Here is a 22,087-nt window from a genome sequence, read left to right as displayed (position 1 = left end):
TCCACGCCGACGTGGATAGTGGGGGTATGAAAAGGTCGTAGGACGCGTACCCCCGCCCCTCGCGGGCTCGCTGCGCTCGCCACGCTTCGGGTTCACGTTGATCGTGGGGTGGCGTTAACAATTGTGGGGGCCATTTCACACTTCAGGTTGCCTATTTGGCCTCTGTGGGCCATTTAACATTGTTTCCTATGGAAAAATCGGGTCAATTGAGGCATTGAACAGGAAAATCGGGTCAATTGAGACATTTAACATTGTTCCCTATGGGAAATCGCGGGCATCGCGTCGGTCGCATCGCACCCGATTTTTAGTGCATTTAATGCCCGCGAAGCCTGCAATTTTTTTACCTGCGATACCCACGATCAAAATCGTGGGCGCCGTGCTAGGTAAAGAGTACCTAATTTTCTCTTGGTGGCACTGCTCAACTGAATGAGAATGAGAAGAAAGGACAAAGCACCAGGTTGACTAAGAAAATCTCAGTGTCTAATATGGCCATATTTACCAAGGGAACATTCATTACTTAATTTGCTACAACTAACTAGGTTACATGTTACATGTGCAGATGTGATTCAGAAGTAGAAAAAATAGATGCATATCACTTATTCTTGATTTCTTAATATGGGGTCTGATTCATGTTTGCACTGCAGGTGGGCAGATGTAATGGGGTTTACTTACGTGAGCTCTATTGAAGATGGGATGTTGCCCATAGCAACCAATCAGAATCTACTTATTATTTATTTAGCACCTTCTAGAAATAATAGATCTGATTGGTTTCCCATAGCAACATGCCATTTTCAATAGAACTCCAACTAAGTAAATAACCCCAACATGTGCAGAAATTTAGATTTAGGCTGGGGTGTGTTAAAAGTAAAATATAAAATGCAGTGAAATAAGGCAGTCTAACATTTGTGGGCTACAGATGGAGAGCCTCTTAGCCAGCGCTGGGAATAGCCAGATTCCCTTAGCTGGCAATCCCTGGCGGAGAGGCGCTCCATCTGACGGGTACGCGCAAGTATCTCACACAAACGCGCATCCCCATCAACACGGCATTGGGGAGCGCTGTTCCATGCCTGTCTTTGCTTCAGGGAGATGGGCAGGGATCGGGGCGAGCTGGGGCAGCCAGGGGGGAACTGCAGAGGGCTGTGGATTGCTCTGTCGGAATGTGGTGCGTGAGCATCTTGTTCGCGTGCCCGATTCCGACGGGAGCTGCTCCATCTGTACATGCAACAGCAGACAGTATTTACCCTGTTTAGAAAAATAAATAAATGTATTTACTGCCCTTGCATGGCAACATTTTTTGCTACAGACACAAAGGTGAAATGTAATAGGGTGAGAGAATCAGAAAGTGAGAAATTTGGTAAGAAATCTCCAGTGTTTTTAAACGGCAATCATTTACACTGCAAAATCAAACTGGTTTTGCAGTGTAAATGATTGCCGCTTTAAAAAAACAACTGAGTTTTTATACCAAATCTCTCACAATCTACCAAGTTACTTGCTTTTTCTTTCTTTACTTACAAATAAGAACCATGCCTCTAGTGAATTGCTGTTTTAATATATATTGTTCATGGTACAGTTTTATACTTCCGGTCATTTTAACACCATAATGCTACACACATTTATCCACCCAAATTATAAACCTTTGTAGTGTATATAAAGTACAAAGTCTTTTAATGTCATAAGAGACAAAACAATAGATGAAGGGTGGAAAATATATCTCTATTGTTTTCCGGCATGCCCATGGAAACTTATTGAGATAAGGTAATTGACATATCAGTAACTATGACAAAAGACCTTAATTTGTGAAAGCTAACCCTTCCCACAGTGACAATGCAGAATATCACTTCAGATACTTGAGACAGTGGGCCTGAATTAGACCTGATTGCTGGGCTGCGAATGTTCGGAGCCTAGCGATCAGGTAAACTCCGCCCCGCCATGGTGTCCTCTCGCCCCTCTGCATGGCTGTGAATGCATTCGGCTTTTTCAATGTTGCGATCACCATAGGGAGGAGGCCAGCAGCCCTCCCTCCCAACAGCCGGGCAATGCCTGTGTTTTCTGGGGCACTCCCAGAAATTGCTGGTGTTCCATCCCCAAATACCCAGTGCCTGTCAATCAACTTGCAAATGGCCAGCAATGGCTCTGTTTGCAAGGACAGCTCGCCCATGCCCACTACGGACTGTGTGCATGCGCATTTGTTCACTAATCGCTCGGGCTGCAAATTCACAGCCAAGTGAATGGATCTGAATTGGGCCCAGTATCCAATTAGCCCTGTTAAATTTTCTACACAATAATAAAAATGGGCTGATAGCATGATTTTAGCATGATGGTCATTATTGGGCTGTCCAATTATAGCACTTTTTGGCAAGAAAAATGTCCCATTATCATGTGATCGCACATGGGATCTGGATAAGTTCCCAATACCATATGATATTGCATTGCCGAGGGCTTCTTATCGTGGATTATGCTTATTGGACCAAATAACCAGTAACTTGACCAAATCCATTAGCTGCGGTAAATTACTGCAGTTAGTTGGATACCGGCCTTAATATCAGATGCCAGGAAACATAAATAGCATTCCCACATTGAGATCCAGCTTTGTCCAACATCACCATTCTCCTACTCCAACCACCATTCGACTTCACTGAATGATAATGTATGTAATCACAAATTGTGTACTCCCCTTAACTATAATCTAGAATGCAGGGTATAACCACCATCTGAGAAATATCCTGTATGTGCAGCTTTAAAAAAAACAACAGTAGAAGGTCCAATTGGTGTTGTTCTGTATTAAGAAAAGGTTATAACATTTTATTTTATGACACTTGTATATCAAAGGCTGATTAAATGTTTCTCATACAGGGAATTACATAATACATTTGATCACCCGTACTTACAGTCAGTGTCAAAATAACCTGTACTTGAATAGGGAGTCGACAAAAAAGGAAAAAAAGGAGAAAGAAAGCAGATTACTGAACATATTGAGACAATATATATGAGATTGTACAACTCAAGCAGAGAACAAAATAGGACATTCCAGACCTTAAATTGCTGCAATTTTGATGCTGAGTTGGCTGTATAATCATAGCTATATGCTGTAAACAGACTCATATAATAATAGCATAATTACACTCATACAGTATGCTGAAGTGTGCTGTGATGATCTAGAACTATAGCTGCAAAGGGTAAGTTTTTATTAGATCAAGGAATTTCCAGAGGATTGGTTGGGAAATGTATTATATGTGTAATTTGACACACATTGGTCAGTAACATCTACTAAAGCAGTTACCTTAAAGAAAATAACTTTAGTTTATGGTATTTTCATACTTATAATGATATTGCCATCACTATACAGTTTTTTGGTGACTGTATATTGGCTCAGCTTTAAAAACTAAGATCTTCTTTATGTGGCACCCCACTGGAGCTGCCACAAGGTGAAATGTAGTGTGACCTTTGTGCTTCTTCCTCAAAAGAATGCATTCCTGACTAGACACTATTAAATGTACAGCAAAAAAAGGATTTACTGTGCCCTGAGTACTGTGTCTGGCACTGGGGAACTGAACAGTCAGCAAAAGGTCTGCAACCCAGAGAGAGAGAGCCAGCTTGTGCTGCGGCAGTTAATAGAGCTAGGTTCTGGAATAGGTGGCGTTTTGGTGGCGGCCATCTTAGGAGGACATCAGTAGTAGGGACATTGATGGAAACACTCTTAAAAGAAAGAGTTGTAGATTATGCGGTATCCAGAAATTTATATGATCTCAAACAGCATGGATTTACATGGGGAGATCATGTCAAACAAACCTTATTGACTTTTTTGACTGGGTGACTAAAGTAATAGATAAGGGGGGGGGGGGCATAGATACAGCTTATATAGATAGTTATATGGATGAAATTTTGGTTGGAGGATAGAAAACAGAGATTTGAAGTAAATGGAGAGCATTCACCAGTGCCTTTTTAATATATTTATTAGTGACATTGCAAATGGTATTGAAGCGAAAGTATAATTTTTTTGCAGGTGACACAGAGGTATGCAAAAGGGTAGACACACCAGGAGTGGTAAAACAAGTGATTGATGATCTAGGTAGACTAGAGGAATGGTCAAGAGCATGGCAATTGCAGATTAATGATAGAAAATGCAAAATCATGCACTTGGGTCTCACAAATCCCAAGGGTAAATATAATATAAATGGCACTATAATGGAAACTACTGAGGAGGAAATGGATCTAGGAGTCCCAATTTCAGGTGACTTAAAGGCAGGTACGTAATGTAACAAAGCAATAAGGAAGGCAAGTCAGTTGCTTGGTTAAACTGACTGTCAATGTCAAACGGAGGAAGCCGCCGAGTCGATACATAGGAGGAGAAACAGGTTTTTTGAGCTCCAGTCCATTGGTCCCTGCTGACGTCTATCAGTGCCTATGGTTCTCCTATATTGTGGCAGCATTTCCATTCAGCATCTATACGGAATGCAGTTTTGGTAAATAAATGGAGAGATCCTTACCTTGACATCACCTTGATCTAAACAAAGGTCTCAGGAAAAATGCTTTATCCAACTACAGCCACTGGAGATGATTGTTCTTATGCGGGACTGGTAATTATGGTAATAAAATCCACTCATTGCCTCAAAAGGAACTTTTTTGTTCAGTTCAAAAGCCTCTATAAATCTGAGCCACTATTAAGCCTCATAAATTCAATATATTGCCAGTAGTGTATGTTATATGTTGTCAGTCTTGTGTGTATTTTTATATTTTTATGAAGTGCACTTCTATACTATGTATTTAGAAAATCAATTATTTGAATAAATTTATATATTCTTTAAATTATTATAGTGACTGATTATTGGCCGCAGCAAGACTGCGCCTCTTAAAGCGACAGTGACTTGTTTTTGTTGCACTTAGATTTTTATTCTAGTTGCTTGGTTACATAGGGAGAGGAATCAGCTGCAGAAAGAAAGAAGTAATAATGCCACTGTATAGGTCATTAGTACAACTTCAACTAAAACACTGTGTCCAGTTCTGGAGGCCATATCTCCAGGAGGATACAGTATAAACACATTAGGGATGCTACAAAGAAGGGCAACTAAAATGGTACAAAGCCTACATCACAAAAATGACCCGGAAAGACTAAAAAAATCACAATATGTATAGTTTGGAGCAGAGAAGGGAAAGGGGGAGACATGATAGAAACTTTCAAATCTATCAAGGATTTTAATAAAGTTCAGGAGAGAAACTTCTTAAAATGAAGGAAAGTATTAGAACACGAGGACATGCACTGAAACTGGGGGGAGGGAGGTTCAGGGAAACTTTGAGGAAAAATTACTTCACAGAAAGGGTGGTAGACAAGTGGAGTAGCCTCCCATCAGAGGTGGTAGTGTTAGGTTGCGTGCATGAACCTAAAGCTGTGACTGCTGTTCAGAATGGTCATAGAGGACCCTACACTGACCACTACCTCTGCCTTCCCCAGTGTCCTTCAAGTACCTGAAGTGCTAGGCTTTGCCTTTAACAATAATAATCATACTTACCCCTCACCCAGCGTTAACAACTACAAAAAACATCAGTACAAATAGGACCCTTGCTGTGAGTATCGTGAGCCCGATACTGCAGTGGATACCAGCAACAGAACTATAAATATCTATACATGGCAATTAAACTGTCACACTAATTGAGTATTTGCCAGGCACACTGTGGACTGTGTACTGTATATATGATATACATATTAATCATACAGCATCAATTGGACTTGCTACAAAAGTTTATATTAAACTAAATAGATGCTATATGTTTTTGAGATAAAATTGATACTTTGAAGCTACTTGTATTCTAGTATACTTAATTAATGCATTTGTTTAAAAATGTGGTCATGGCCATGGCCATACTGCAAACAAGCACAAAGCAGTGTGTGCTGGGCAGTGGAGAAGAGCTGCAGCCCGGGGCCCTTCCATCAGAGTTTGGCCTGGGTAATTTGTACCCCCTACCCCTTTCTCTTGGCATCCCTGATAATGCCACACAGTAATGCCCCTTACACATGACACACATTATTAATGTCCATATAACCATAATGCCCCTTACACATTATGCCAACCTTTATTAATGCCCTTCATACACATAATGACACACATAATGCCCCTTACACATATGTTGCACATTATTAATGCCCTTATACACATGACACACATAATGCCCATTACACATATGTTGCACATTATTAATGCCCTTATACACATGACACACATAATGCCTGTTACACATGTCGCACATTATGAATGCATTTATACATGACACACATAATGCCCCTTACACATATGCCGAACACTATTGCACAACCAACCCACCTGCAGACAGCACTTGCATAGCCGTTAACACTATGACCTCTGCCTCTGCTTGGATACACAATGTTTCCTCATACCATACATCTTGCCTCAATAAGCCATGCAGCTCCTGGCCAGTTTTGCTAAGGTTGGATGCCTTTTTTTGCTGAAAATTCATCTTCTTTGCATTGTTATGTGACCAGGACACACAATGAGCTTCCAATGATTAAAATGATATGCAGCATGCCTATATTCTGTGTGCGACTGTGGCTGTACCTGCATACGGAATGCTATGTTACAGTGATTTCCATGAAAACACTATTTCATATGCAGATACAGCCTCAGTCACACACATAATATAGGCATGCTGCATATCATTTTAACCAGCATTCCAAACACCCTAGTCATTTGCCTAGTTTGCCTATGCCGGCTCTGCATATTTAAGTACCACGCAGATAACCCTCTGACGCACTTATGTATTATATAGCTTCCCTTCTGGACCTGCAACTTGGTGCTACTGCTGTGCTATTACTGATGCCTGTCCTTCATTTTCATTTCATTCATTAAGGGCCCTCTTACCTCCAAGTCTGTTTGTTGTTACCCAGTTTGTTTTATCACCGTCAACAATTTGTAAAGTGCAACGAAATCTGCTGCGCTATATGAAAAACTGTAAAAAATAAATAAAATCATTGCAGTATCTCAGTGTACAGCAGTTACTGGTGGGGTCAGATGCCAGTGGCTCTTCCTGGCTTGGTGGTTCAGGCTTTCCCCTGACAAACAGCTGTGGGGTGGACATAAGGAGGGGCAAACTGCATCGTATTTGCTGAGATTATTACTATAATGCAACTCTTTCTATCTGGAAGTGAGTACATTTTTGCATGCTAAATGTATACCCAACTAAGCACAACTCTATGTCTATAAGAAATAATGCTCTCTTAATGGTATGGCACATTTTATACAAACGCTTTCTTTCCTACTTGTCAGTTTCGGGGTATTGTCAAACAAGACTTTTTAGTTGGCTGAAAATGTAAGTACAAAGAGCTGACGTTAAATGTTTGAGCACATTGGCTCTGAGCATTTTTCTCTGACAAATTCAGCAGAAAACATTAGCTGGAATTTCTCAGTGTTTTTCAGATTTGAATTTAATCCCAAAGGTTAAATGTTAACTACTTCATAGCTGAAAAGCTGTTTGCAATGCCTACAGCAGAGTTTACATTCATTCAAATGTGACAATATTTATTGTTATCATCTTTTATAATAGATCCAAACACAGTGAGCAGAATTGGAAGTGATTGTAGTCAAATCTATACATCCATGTGACAAAGGTTTTTTTCACATTACTTTGTATTACCTTTACATTTGGTATTTACTGAATTGGAAAACAAATCTCAATCACATGCCTGACACTACCCTTAAAGTGACAGCAATAGATAAAGGTTTTCCAGAACTTTTCTATAGGTCTCAGGACTAACATGAACAGAGTCGTAGCTGTTCTATTGCTGAGTCAAGTAGACAACACTGACAGTTGGGGTCTGCAGATGCTCACAATGTGACCTCCCCACCCCATCTCCATAATGGCTTAAGAAAGACATCAATCCACACTGACAGATATGACGTTTCGAAGCATCATACCATGTTATAAGATTAGAAAAGTCCCTGCATGTTTTTTTGGGGATTATTCTATTAATTATATGAAATTACCAGCTGACCAACTAAATTCTAATTGTTGTAGCTGGAGTCTGTAGGTTTCTCTCTGATACTAATGGTCATTCTTGAAGCTTAGTGTTAAACTGTATTATTCTTGGTGGTACATTTACTAAATTGTGAGTTTTTTAGAAGTGAGAAATATTGACCATAGCAAATTATCAGATTCTAACTGTTCTCCTCTAGAAGGTGCAAGCTAAATGACAAATAGAATCTGATTGGTTGCAATCGGCCTCAGTAGTGCACGCAGGGGGTTTCTGAGTACTCTGAAACCCCCCAGGAGTCTAATGGCCATAGTCTGAAAGCTGAGGGTCCCCTCTTTCCATGAGTACAAGAATTAAAAAAATCGGCCCTTGGGAACCGGAGATATCTGACTTCAAAGCAGTGGTCCCCATCCAAGCCTGTTAACTGCTTTTCCCAGTCAGATATTTCAGGTTCTGTCTGATGTAGAGTTTTTCTGAGGGTATATTGCAGAAGCTGGGACTCTCCCCCTTTGATGTACACTAGTGGCTTGTCTCTACTGTACCCAGAACCAGAGATATCAGCCTTCCAGCAGCTGATTACTGTTCCAGCTCCACACACCTGGTATGTAGTTTTATATACTCATTGGCAGATTGCTCTGCCTCCTGCACTCTGATCCCCTAGTCCCCAATACCATTTGATAGTTTTTAATTCCATTAAAATCTAAGAAATCTTTTTTCGGTAACTGGAGATATCTGCAGTCAAGCAAGCAGTCCTCCCACCAGAAAATTATGAATAATAAGCCCACTCCACTATATATTTATTATTATTATTATTTATATACATTTGGTCTATCTATAATACTTTAACTGACTCGGCTTTGCTCCGCCCCTCTGTAAACCCCCTTTTGAAAATTCTGCGTTTGCCCCTGGGCCTCACACTTCTAAAAACTCACACCTTAGAAAAATTACGCCTTGGTCTCCTGAACAATTAAATGAGAGTGTAGGAGTCACAGCACTAGTTATTTAAACTTTTGCAAATTTAAAAAAATACTACGTCCACCTACTCAATATTGATGATGCAAGACTTGATACTTTTTATAAATTGCTTAACTTCATCTATAATGAACATATGTACAATATCAAAATCCTAAAAAATGGAAGTCCAACCACTGTAGGCTATGGAAACTCCCAAGTTGTTGTCCTTTAGGCTTTTTTGGCTAGTTAGTGCCTTGTCCTCAGGGAATGGTAATGCAACCTCTGTAGTTATAGTTACCTTATGAGAGATTTTAAATAAATGTTCACATTACTGGCAGAGAGGATGACACACAGAACTCTGCATGAAAGGTGCAATTGTTATCATTAAGATACACTCCATCATGTTCTACCACTGTGGGTGCTACTGTTATAAGCTTACACTCCCTTGCAGGGTAAGACAGGAGGCTGGTGACCTCTATCCTAAGTGGAGTACACCAAAAAAAAGCATATCTAAGGAATGCCATGTAAGCACTTATACAAATCATTGTGCATAAAATGATTATCCTAATACATATTTTAGCAGTACAGTATCTAATGAGTGGCCACTGTTCTTTTTTCTAGTGTGCTTTGTTGTTATGAGGGTTTAATTCCATATCGGACAAGAAACTGTTTTCCACTATACAAGGACAATCTTGGTGATTAATGAGGAGGACACCTCAATTAGAAGAAATGTCTGTTCCATTATCACACAGACCAAGCACTACAACTCCCACTATGGGTTACACTATAACAAGCATCTGCATAGTATAAAATTTACTATGGGCTATATCCATAGTATGGCTTCTTTCCAGGCAGAGCTGGCCATAGGCCTTTTCAAACTAGGGCATTTGGGATGCCTAGGGGCATGCAGCTCATACAACTGAGTGAGCAGCAGCAGGAGCACCATTGTGCGGAGCAGAGACCATCTTAACAGCATTGTGGACCCTAGGCAAAGCAATGCACTGGGGCCCCTATTAAAGGTTTTTAAAAAATCCAAACTTTATGAGGTGTCTCTCCACCTGCTATCTATAAGCCATCCATTAGGATGCTTAAAACCATTAACTGTTTGGCTATAGGCTGGTAGATAATGTTTCCCAGCAGCTCTGATTTTGTGTACTTCATAATAAAAGAAGCCAGGCTGCAATCTACTAGCCTCACAAGAAACTCCAGAGGCACCAGCAAATCCCTGTTTGAAGGCCCCTAGCCCTGACAGTGGACAGTAACACAAATAACCACCTTCCCTGGAGAAGGGCTGCTGTTCATGACCAGCTGCAGCAGCTCCTTCTCCAAAGTGCCTCTGCAGAGTCCAGCAGAATGAACAGCGCTGAGTGACTCCCTGCAGTCAGCCCAGGCTTTAATATCTGAAAAGTCCAGATCAGGTGAGTGCTATGCAGGGGGGCAGGGGTTGGTGGTAAGGAAATATTGGGTAGTAATAATGTGCAGTTCCCCCAGGGGCGGAACTATTGTCGGTGCTAGAGGACACCAACCAAAATCTTGCATAGAGCATCAAATTAGGTAGGACTGGCTCTGTTTCCAGGCACACCCTGACCTGCTTCTCCAGGCAGCTGTGCACTCAGTATGTACAGATCATTTCCCCACATTCTTCACCATGTTGTAGCAGGGTTATGGGAATTAGAAATATATCCCAGGGTAGGTGGTAGTGGTTAGCAGCCAGGAGGTTATCAAGTCAAAGGTTTCTGGTGCATCTGGGCTTCATTGCACAATAAAATGCATCAAAATAAATACCTTGCCTGTCTGACACTACCTAAAAAGAAACATTCCTGACTATCCACTACAAAACATTTTAAGAATTCCGCAAGTGTACTGTAGCTCACTTGTAAGTGTAAGTAGCCATTTTCACTCACAGAGTCTCTGCTGTCTCTTTTCCTCCAAGCAGTGAGAGACCAAATGACCAGACTGATGCTAAAGACCAGGCTAAAGGCCTGAAGACCCAAACTTTGCCTCGCTCTCCATCCATAAGCCCAGGAACCCAGCTTTTATCAATGCCTAGAAGCTGTTAGTTACACCAATTAAACATTTTCATGGGGTTTTAGAACATGTAGGACAGAAATCTGAGAGTGCATCGTTCTTGTAACAATATACATAGATACATGCATGCATACATACATACATACATACAGTACATATTGTGCAGACTCAAATACAATACACTGATAGAGGAATCACAATTTAATGGTGCTGATGTACAATAATTACTTGATAAAATGTCACTTCATTATATGTGTTGATATACATCTGTCCTCCATATGCTAAGTCGCGTAAAACATATGTCAGCTCCATGTGACTCTGTAGTATTTAGCACCTTTTTCCATTATAGTACATTTGGGGAAATTTACTAAGATGTGAATTCTACTTCACATGTGATGTTGCTATGGGCAACCAATCAGAATCTACTTCTTATTTATTTAGCACCCTCTAAAAGATAGTACACAGGATCTCATTGGATGCCCACAGCAACATCACATGTTAAGTAGATTTCACATCTTAGTAAATTTCCCCCATTGTGTCTTATTTACACAGCAGTGCCAATAGGATGCACAAAGTCTCATCTACACTTTGAGATGAGTTTATCAAATACTCCAGTAAATTTCCAATGTCAAATAAGAAGTTATTATCCTTTACATACAAACATGGTAAGAAAGAATATAAATAATGCTATAATCAATGTATCTCAAATTAAAGATATTATACTAGAATTCAATGGCCAGTGACACAAAACAGTACACAACAAAAAATATAAATAACATATAGTAAGGTACTTGTTTCCTAGAACGGCCACAACGATTTAGATCGTTGTGGTCGTAAGATAAAAAATCGGATCGATCGCATCGCATGCGATTTGGTCGCATACGATGCGACCGATCCGATCGACCGATTTTTCACCCGATTTTTTTTTTTTTTTCACCAGATTTGTTTCAATTGCCCCCCCAAATGTTAATAAGTGTGCTAGACCCCACGATAGACGTGAACCCGAAGCGTGGCGAGCGCAGCGAGCCCGCGAGGGGCGGCGGTGCGCGTCCTCCGACCTTTTCATTCCCCTACTATCCACTAGGGCGTGGAGTGAGAATATAATAGTGTGGCGAGCGCAGCGAGCCACCGAGCCCGAAGCGTGGCGAGCGCAGCGAGCCCCGCGAGGGGACGCGTCTAACTTCACAGGTATACGCGTCCCCTCGCGGGGCTCGCTGCGCTCGCCACGCTTCGGGCTCGGTGGCTCGCTGCGCTCGCCACACTATTCTATTCTCACTCCACGCCCTAGTGGATAGTAGGGGAATGAAAAGGTCGGAGGACGCGCACCGCCGCCCCTCGCGGGCTCGCTGCGCTCGCCACGCTTCGGGTTCACGTCTATCGTGGGGTCATGGCGGGCACATAAAAAATGTGAAATGGGTCATATTGGCCCATTTCACCTTTTTTATCATTTTTCCCTATGTGAGATGGACTTAATCAAGTCCATCTCATCTTGTGCCATTATAATGGCACAAGACCGACCGATTTCAATGTTAAAAGATTTTTTAACATTGAAGTCTATGGAAAAATCGGGTCAATCGGTCGGTCGCATCGCGGCCGATTTTAATTGGTCGCGACCGACCGATTGACCCGATTTCTGTCAATCAAAGTGAAAAAATTGTAAAAAATCGGCCACATCGTGAGGATCGTGTCCCTTAATTAAGAGCCACGATCACTCACGATTGTGGCCGTTCTAGGAAACAAGTACCTATAGTAATTCTTATATAATTAATATTCTAAAATCATCTGTTGGCTGCTGTGGTAATTCATGATCAACGGTGTTAGTTGCAAGGTTCATTAGTATCTGTTAGTATAGTCTGTATGGTCCTATCAAGTAATGGATGTTTTTATGTCCACTTATGGGAGAGAGTTAGGAAAAAACAACAATGTAACTCTTTGGTCCCTTGTCTGGCAAGACAGAAATGAATACAAATTCATTTTTATCTGCTGGCTGTGTGTGTCCCAACCTCCTTGTTCAGAGCTGCATTAGCAATAAAACAAGTTTACTTGCTTTTGTGGAGGGTGCAGCTATGGAGGGGATCCCTTGTATTCAAGAGAAGATGGTGCTCAAAAAAATTGATAATTCGCAAATTAAATGTTTCCCCACCTCTTTTTGAATGTCAGCAGCTTCCTCAGATAATAAGCATACATACAAAATGTGTAGTATATTGCCTAAAAATAAAATATCAGCTTTCACCAATGAAAGTTGATATATATTATAAATAACTATATATCACACAAAAAAATTAAGATTACAATACAAAATAAACTGTGAAAAGCAATGTGTTGTAAATATAGAGTTCTAAAACACCAAACATATCCCCTTTGTCCTTGCAATCACTAACTGGTCGGGTCATGTTTATCAGTAGATTTCTGTATTTTAGAACAGGAACCATAGGAAATTTTAGACATAAGGAATAGCTTAGTGAACAAAGTTCTGGTGCATTACAACCTATTATGTCAATAAATGTTGTACATTTTGAGTTTTTTTACAAGCTAATATCCAACATATGCCTCTTTACAACACCAAGCAGAGAAATGTGATAAGGACTAAAAACACAGTAGAATATTGTTCACAGTTTGAAGACTTGAAAGTAGCAAACCTTGGCATTATTCAGAGATGCCACCATAGCTGCAAATTGGAACACAGTTGCTATTCTTAAGTATTCAAATGTTGCAGCAGCCACGATATGTTTTGTGATGAACACTAGTGACATCTTTGAACAACCGCTTGGGTACAAATATACATCCATCCGTTTCACTTCAGTCAAACGTCGACCACATGAGTAACTATACTTGCGCAGCATGACAGCTGGAAATAAGAATCTGGAGCCGTGACTGTGTATGGGATTTTTAGTAACATGCTGTGATATGCCCCTGAAATGATTGACACTCACCCATTATCTCCCACAAATGGTGCCCCACTGTCTCCCACTCTGCAACCATCATTGACCATCGTGGTTTATGCACAGTGCAGTTTTGATGCATGCTAAGTAACAAAAAAAATCACTCCATTGCATATAAAACCAACATTGCACACAGACTATTGTACAACACTGCAATGCCTTCTGTCAGTTAAATCTCCAATAAATATGTATTTACAATGATTACAGCATCTTTCAATATATAAAGGGAGAGTGGAGGAAAAAAAATATTTAGATGTATTATGCTAAACCCTGAAATGATTATATATTAATTAGGGCAAGAAGTCAAATTATATTGGAGTTATGGAAGTTTATAATACTTCTGGGAGTTATACACTGTTTTTCTGGCTCTAATTTGAGATATAAAAGATCAAGAAACTGCAGTTCTGATGGATATCTAAATGACATTTAGATATTGAATTATGTCCTACTAAGTATTTCCATATGTTTCGTGGTTCTATTTCTTATCAATCCAAAGAAATTATTTCTAATAGCAATGAAAAAGCAATAAAGAAACATCACCTATCTACATATAGAGTAGTGTTATATTGATCTTAAATGGTTCCATGAAAAAGATAGCACAAAATGTAACTATGAATACATATTTAATGTAATACTTCATAAATATTGTATAGTTCATAAGTAAACAGAGAAATAGTATTATAGATAACATTTGAACTCAAAGTGTATATTTGAATCAGGAGGATGTAATTGCCTCTGTTTTGTCAAAATGTTAATTTTGTCTCAGGTTCTCCATTGGCTCACTACATTTTTTGTGACATAAAAACTTTTTTCATTGAGTTATCATGCAACCATTTAGCTAGCTTTTATTTTAAATGTTGGTAGCTAAATATGATATCTTTATTTACCTTAACAGTTGAGTGAATAATTGTGTCTGTTGCTTTTGACAACCCCCCCCCCCCCCTTTTCCCCATATAATGCATACTGTCAAAAATAGAATTTAGTTCCAGGCTTCTTATATATTTTTAAATTAGCAATTATTTTTGCACCACACTTTGGATGGGTCTCCTAATAAGAATGATATTTTCTCTACCATTTGAGACATTGAATCAAAAATCGATACTGTTTTATTTAGGAAATATATTGTTTTGATGTCTTTTTAATATACAAAATGATTGACATTATATATATATTTTTTTTTTATTATTTAGAATTATAGTAAGTTGTTATATTATCATAGTGATTGACATTTAGGGGTGCACAATTTTTTTGTGCTGTAAAACATGACTGTACTGGAATTTAATTTATTGTGTTAATGTATTTCTTATTAAAATGACACTGCTACTTCTCTTATTAAAATTGATGCACTGAGGTGGTTAGGCTATGCTGGTCTGAACCTTAGCAATTGAGATTCTTGGCCTAATTTGGGCCCGCCCACCACACCAAGTGATATCCTAAGATAAGAACTCAATTTAAGGAATGACAGATAATATTAGTATGTGGGGAGGCAAGTACAACCCAGTGCCCAGAGATCTGAGAGCCCAGCATAAGAATGTTCTACTGATCTTCATTCATCCAGAGAAGACATGGTACCAAGATGAATCCAGGGGTGTGGACAAAAGAGGGTCAATTCCGACCAGGAGCTACATATGTAAGAGCAGTCTGAGGTGGAAGTAGTGGCAAATGAAAGCAGTGAGGCTTGTATGAAAACAGCAGACTGGATGGTCCTGTTCAACAGCTTGGTCTCAGGAGTCCCAAGAGACTGCCAGTAGGAGCAGCAAGGGGAATCTTGAAGGGTCCTCATGTGGAGCCTGTGCCAAAAGAAGTAGTTCCTGGCAGGAGAGGAAGAGATGAAGACCTCAGGGCAAGGCCACACAATGTTGTGTCCCTTCTGGCAAAGGCAGCATGCAGGGCCCAGTCAGGTATGTGAGAGGAGTGCAGGCACATTGGTTTGTTCAAGGCCCCATTGGGTTGCAGCTGGGGATGGTGGACCATGACCAATGCTAGAAAATGTTGGTCTCAACATACTGCAGCATGGGTCATGGTCCACTGATGCTGCAGCATGTTGGTCTCAATGGTTGATGTGGTGCAGGGCGTCTCCATGTGGTTAGGTAATATAACCCTGTTTTCTGTCTCCCTGCTATATGGGGGTGCCCTGATTCTTGGACCTGGGATGAGTGTACCTTTTGAACAACTCTGTCACCAGTCTCTGAAGTAGGGTAATAATTACTGAATAATTGTAATGACAAAACTGTTTTGTATGTTCCTTATATAGAAAACTACATCAAAAGAATTAGCTTCAACTCATTAAAAATTAAATGGTTGTTAAAAGGATTCTGATTTAAATAATCGCAACATATAGGAAGGTTAATTTGATCTATTCTCCACATTAAATAATGAATATAATTTTCCTAGAATTCTGTATTGATATACTTGTTATGTGTACTTTCTACAAACTTAACTATCCTTCCAGGAGCCTTGAAACCTATTGATGTAATAGTGGGTAAAACCAGTACCCATTTATGTACCTTTGTGCAATGTACACTGTAGATCTATACCAAAAATAACTATTGATTAATTTTAAATGATTTTATACTTATATTAAGTTATCTTTGTCACATACAGTACATCATATACTGATTTTCAAACTCTATAATTATACTTAGTGGGCTAGAATAATTCAAATACATTTTAGCAATGTCTCTAACACTGGTAATATGAATGATACAACATTGTTTCTTCTTCTCTGTAATTAGTTCCTTATCTCAACACTTTGTTTATTAATAAAAATTGTTACTCTGTTGGATTTCTCTGTTATTCTTAAGTTGTCTATACATTTCTGTATGAGATTTCCTGTAATTATATTGGCTTTATATGCTAGCAGAAGGGTTTTATATTGAATACAGTAAATCACAGGTAACCAATGGAGGGACTGGCAGAGCGGATCAGCCGACGATTAGCGTCTTGCTAGGAAGATCATCCTAACAGCAGCATTTAGAATGGATTGCAGTGGTGAGAGTCTGTTTCTGGGAAGACCAGTTAGGAGACTATTGCAATAAACAATGCGAGATATAATAAGTGCATGGAAAAGTGATTTAGTAGTGTCTTGTGTGAGATAGGGTCGTATTTTGGATATGTTTTTTAGATGCATGTAACATGATTTGGTGTTGAGGATGACCCCTAGGCAATGAGCTTGTGGAGTAGGGTAGATTGTCGAGTTGTCAAAGTGATGGAGATATCAGGATGGTAACTGTTCTTAGCTAGTGGGAATATAAGGAATTCTGTCTTGGAAATATTGAGTTTGTGATGGTGAGAAGACATCCAAGATAAGATGGCAGAGAGGCATTCAGAGACTCTGCCCAAAACCACTGGCGACAACTCTGGGGTTTATAGATAGATTTGAGTATCATCCGCATATAAATGATACTGAAATCCGAAAGAGTTGATGAGTTTGCCAAGAGATGAGGTATAGATTGAGAAAAGCAGAGGACCTAAGACTGAGCCTTGCAGAACTCAGACTGACAAAGGTAGTGAAGAGGACGTAGAGTCGGAGAAGCGAGCACTGAAAGAGCGATCAGATAGGTAAGATGTGAACCAGGAAAGGGCTGTATCATTAAGACCTAGGGAGTGCAGTGTTTGTATGAGAAGAGTATGATCAGCAGTGTCAAACACAGTAGAAAGATCTAGAAGAATAAATAGAGAGTAATGGCCTTTAGACTTGGCAGTTACCACACTATTCACCACAATTTACAATCCTTCAATGTTTTGATTGTATCCTATCTCTTGGATAATTTTTTTTAAAGACAATTGTATTCCAAAGTTTTAAATACTGTATCAATGAAGAATTTAAAATAATTCCTTTTATCAAAAGAAAAAAAAGTGTTTTTTTATAAGGTATTTTTCTTACGTTAATGTCTAGAAAATTAGATTATAGACCGATTTTTTTATAGATTTTTTAAAACTTTTATTTATATCTCACTTTTTTCTTTTATCTTCGTTTCTCTTTATTTGGGAACCTGTATCATCAGTCTTTAGTGGAACAAATGACTGTACTACCATTCAATCTAATGGGGAAACACAGTTCTCAGATGCATCTGAAAAGATTAATGTGATTGTGAGAGGTTTTGTTTCTCCTGTTTTTTTCTGTGAAAAAAATATCTACTAAATAATTTACTGGATATTTTTCACAGACGAAAAAAGGCTGAAATAATATACTTCTGAGTGTGACAAAGTGCAACCACGCCTTTCCTTGCGCAATGTATCATTATGTTTAAAAAACAAATACGATAGTGTGCCTGGAACACTGTGAGTTACTTTGTATGCAGCTATGAAGCAAATAAGACACAATATTTTAAAGATAGTATGAACTGCTACCCATGACGGAGCATCTAATCATCATGCCAAGCATCTCACATCATATATCGCAGAAATACTAGGTGACTACAAAATCCATCTTTACTTAATTAGAGTTATTGCTCTTCTACTGATCTTTATTATAATGAGGTCTCTAATTTTTTGGAAACGGGTTGATATTCAAGGGAGAATATCAGGAAAGAAACTCCCGGGTGGGGCACTGCCTTCTATAATATAAACGTATCAGTCTAAAATATCAACTTTATTAATACTAAAATCGATCCTGTTATTGGATCAAGAGACGAACATGAGACGAGGACATACAGATAACATGAATAGAAAAAAATTGAGAAAAGATCGTGAAAATATGATATCTGGGTCTGAAAATGGGCTAAATGCCTCTGTTCAATATGGCTGTAATATCAGCGTATTCCTGTAAAGGATTATTTCAGACTAAGCACGTCTTCAATTAACCATATTGGTTATCATAAGCACATATCTAATAAATGCGTAACAAATGGCACACTGTCTGGCAGTACAACTTATTGTTATCTTAATTACTTTCTAATGGTCGAAAACTGTGTATAATCTCACTCTAATTGGACTGCAAGATCCAAGAGAAATTGAGAATTGTGGTGAAGTACCTGGGTTGAAAATGCTCGCCTAGTGGCTGCTGCCTGTGCATATGATGGCAACCGGACAACTGCACAGTTGAGCGGACTCTGCGAGCGTCACAGGTACAGGAGTTAAGACAAAAAGGAGGTTTCTGCTGTCTCCAGGGGTGACCAACCTGGCCCTGTTATACAGTGACAGCGCAGAGTCAGGTAATGGGTCCCCTGGGGATGAGAGAACCCCGACTATGGGAGATGCCAGAAAAGAAGAGCAATTTCACTTTAATCCCAGGTATACGCTACTGTCCAGTGTGTACGCATGTAGACGTAGTGAACAATGGTTGAGCGGTATATCTGGGTAGTGAATTGCAGAAGGAAGCACAGGGTGCACTTGGTATTGTTCCTAGTGGGTCGCTGCTATACCGTGCAAAGGTAGTAAAAAAGGAGGAGATTTCAGAAAATGCACAATCTGTACTTCACATAAGACTGAATATCTTGCTCTAATTGGCTGCAAGCCCAAGAAAGAAATGGGCTAACAAAAATTGATACAACTCCCAGTCAGATGGATATCTATGATAGAATATACACAATGGTTTAGAATGCAGTCCTGGTCTGTAGTCTTGTGTCGGCACACACTATGTGTCGACCTTACCCAAATACACTATATTCAATGTTGAAATTTTTGATGAATGGAGGGAACAAGTCCCACGTTATGTGACAGGGTGAGAATATATATGAAGGAAAGAATCCCCTATAAATACGGAGTCACACTTTAAAACCTTAAGTCAATCAATACATTCAAATATAGCATAAACTGGTATAGGCAGGGTGACAGGGTGGGGTAATTGGAGAGAGAAATCCTCCATGCAATACAGGTTCACAATTTAGTGCATGCAACTCCCAGTCAGATGGATATCTATGGTGGAATATACACTATGGTTTAGAGTGCAGTCCTGGTCTGTAGTCTTGTGTCGGCACACACTATGTGTCGACCTTACCCAAATACACTATATTCAATGTTGAAAATTTTTGATGAATGGAGGGAACAAGTCCCACGTATGTGACAGGGTGAAAATATATATGAAGGAAAAAATATATATGAAGGAAAAAATCCCCTATAAATACGGAGTCACACTTTAAAACCTAAGGTCAATCAATACATTCAAATATAGCATCAACTGATATAGGCAGGGTGACAGGGTGGGGTAATTGGAGAGAGAAATCCTCCATGCAATACAGGTTCACAATTTAGTGCATACAACTCCCAATCAGATGGATATCTATGGTGGAATATACACAATGGTTTAGATTGCAGTCCTGGTCTGTAGTCTTGTGTCGGCACACACTATGTGTCGACCTTACCCAAATACACTATATTCAATGTTGAAGTTTTTTTAAATGGAGGGAACAAGTCCCACGTGTGTGACAGGGTGAAAATATATATATGAAGGAAAGAATCCCCTATAAATACGGAGTCACACTTTAAAACCTAAGGTCAATCAATACATTTAAATATAGCATCAGCTGGTATAGGCAGGGTGACGGGGTGGGGTAATTGGAGAGAGAAATCCTCCATGCAATACAGGTTCACAATTTAGTGCATACAACTCCCAGTCAGATGGATATCTATGATGGAATATACACAATAGTTTAGAATGAAGTCCTGGTCTGTAGTCTTGTGTCGGCACACACTATGTGTCGACCTTACCCAAATACACTATGTTCAATGTTGAAATTTTTTAAATGGAGGGAACAAGTCCCACGTATGTGACAGGGTGAAAATATATATGAAGGAAAGAATCCCCTATAAATACGGAGTCACACTTTAAAACCTAAGGTAGATCAATACATTTAAATATGGCATCAACTGGTATAGGCAGGGTGACAGGGTGAGGTAATTGCAGAAAGAAATCCTCCATGCAATACGGGTTCACAATTTAGTGCCTAGGTGAATCAACATGTGATATCAATAAATATAGGTAGGGGGTTGTATTGCCATAACCCTGTAATTCCAACCATTAAAAAGCAGATAATGACAGTATTGCCCTGAGGGCTGTTGGTAACTCACGGACACCGGTTCCCGGGTGCAGCGCTGGGAATATCGCGCTGTCAGGGCAGTAGTAGTAGCCAAGTAGATATGTGTGAAGCGTGCAGGGTCCCGCTCGTACACAGCGGGGTCCTAGGACACCGAGACGTACGTTTCACTTAGGAAGCTTTCTCAATCGGTGTAGAGGTGTGCTCTGGCGTTCAGTATTTAAATGATTCTTAGCCAATCCCAAATGGGGGCAGGTGAAAAATGGGAGGGAGTAGGATCTGAGCCTAATTGGAAGTGCATGTTGAGGCTAAAAAGCATCCTGAAATAAGTTAAATGGAAGGTTTTTAATTAATTGATTAATTGATAAATACATTTAACAGATGGAAGGAGGAAGGAAAAGGAAGGTGAAAGGGTATTGACTGGGAGAAATGATTATGTTTGATTATCAGAACAGCGTAGAATTCTTATAATAATTATGACCTTATTAAACCCCGTAGGGAGAATATATGTGGCAAAATTAATTAATTGTATGAGATGGAGGTAAAAAGTCTCCAGAACAGTAGAAGCACTAGCTAAAAACATATATGCGTATATATGGTAGGAAGTGCTGCATGCTAGGCACAGTATTGCATTGGCATTTAATATTATGATTGATAATACATATGTCATGAGGATGTTTGTTCATAAACTCAATTCTTCCTATAGTGAAAATAGCAATATGCTGAGTATATAGTGCGTATAGTGACGTTTGAAAGTTATATAAATAAATAAAAGGAGACCTAAGACCTGTGCATATATATGCACAGGTGAAGGAGACATGTAGGTGCACATTTATACATAACACAGTAAAAAAACAATAAAAAGCAGAGCCGTGCCAAATTGTGAAAAAAATACAAATGGTGAATGTGAAAGTGGATATGTATAAAAATGACTCACATCCGTAGTGTGAGTGGATGGTGATTATAAAGGGAAAATGGATATTAATTTGTGCTCCATTCTATTAGACATGTAATAATTCGGCTGGGTTGGAGTGAAGTGGTGATATAGGGTGAGGGGATGAGGGAAGAAAAGCAATATGAGTTAGATTGATAACTGGCATAGTATAGTTGAGTAAAAAAATTATTATTATTATTATGTGGTTATAGATACTACCAAGAGGCAAGGAAAGAGTGCGAAGCGTAACAGATGACTGAAAATTAGGTGG

The sequence above is a fragment of the Crinia signifera genome, chromosome 1, assembly GCF_055691185.1.
Source record: "Crinia signifera chromosome 1, ASM5569118v1, whole genome shotgun sequence".
NCBI classification, from domain to species: Eukaryota; Metazoa; Chordata; class Amphibia; order Anura; family Myobatrachidae; genus Crinia; species Crinia signifera.
This window is presented reverse-complemented; position numbering follows the sequence as displayed.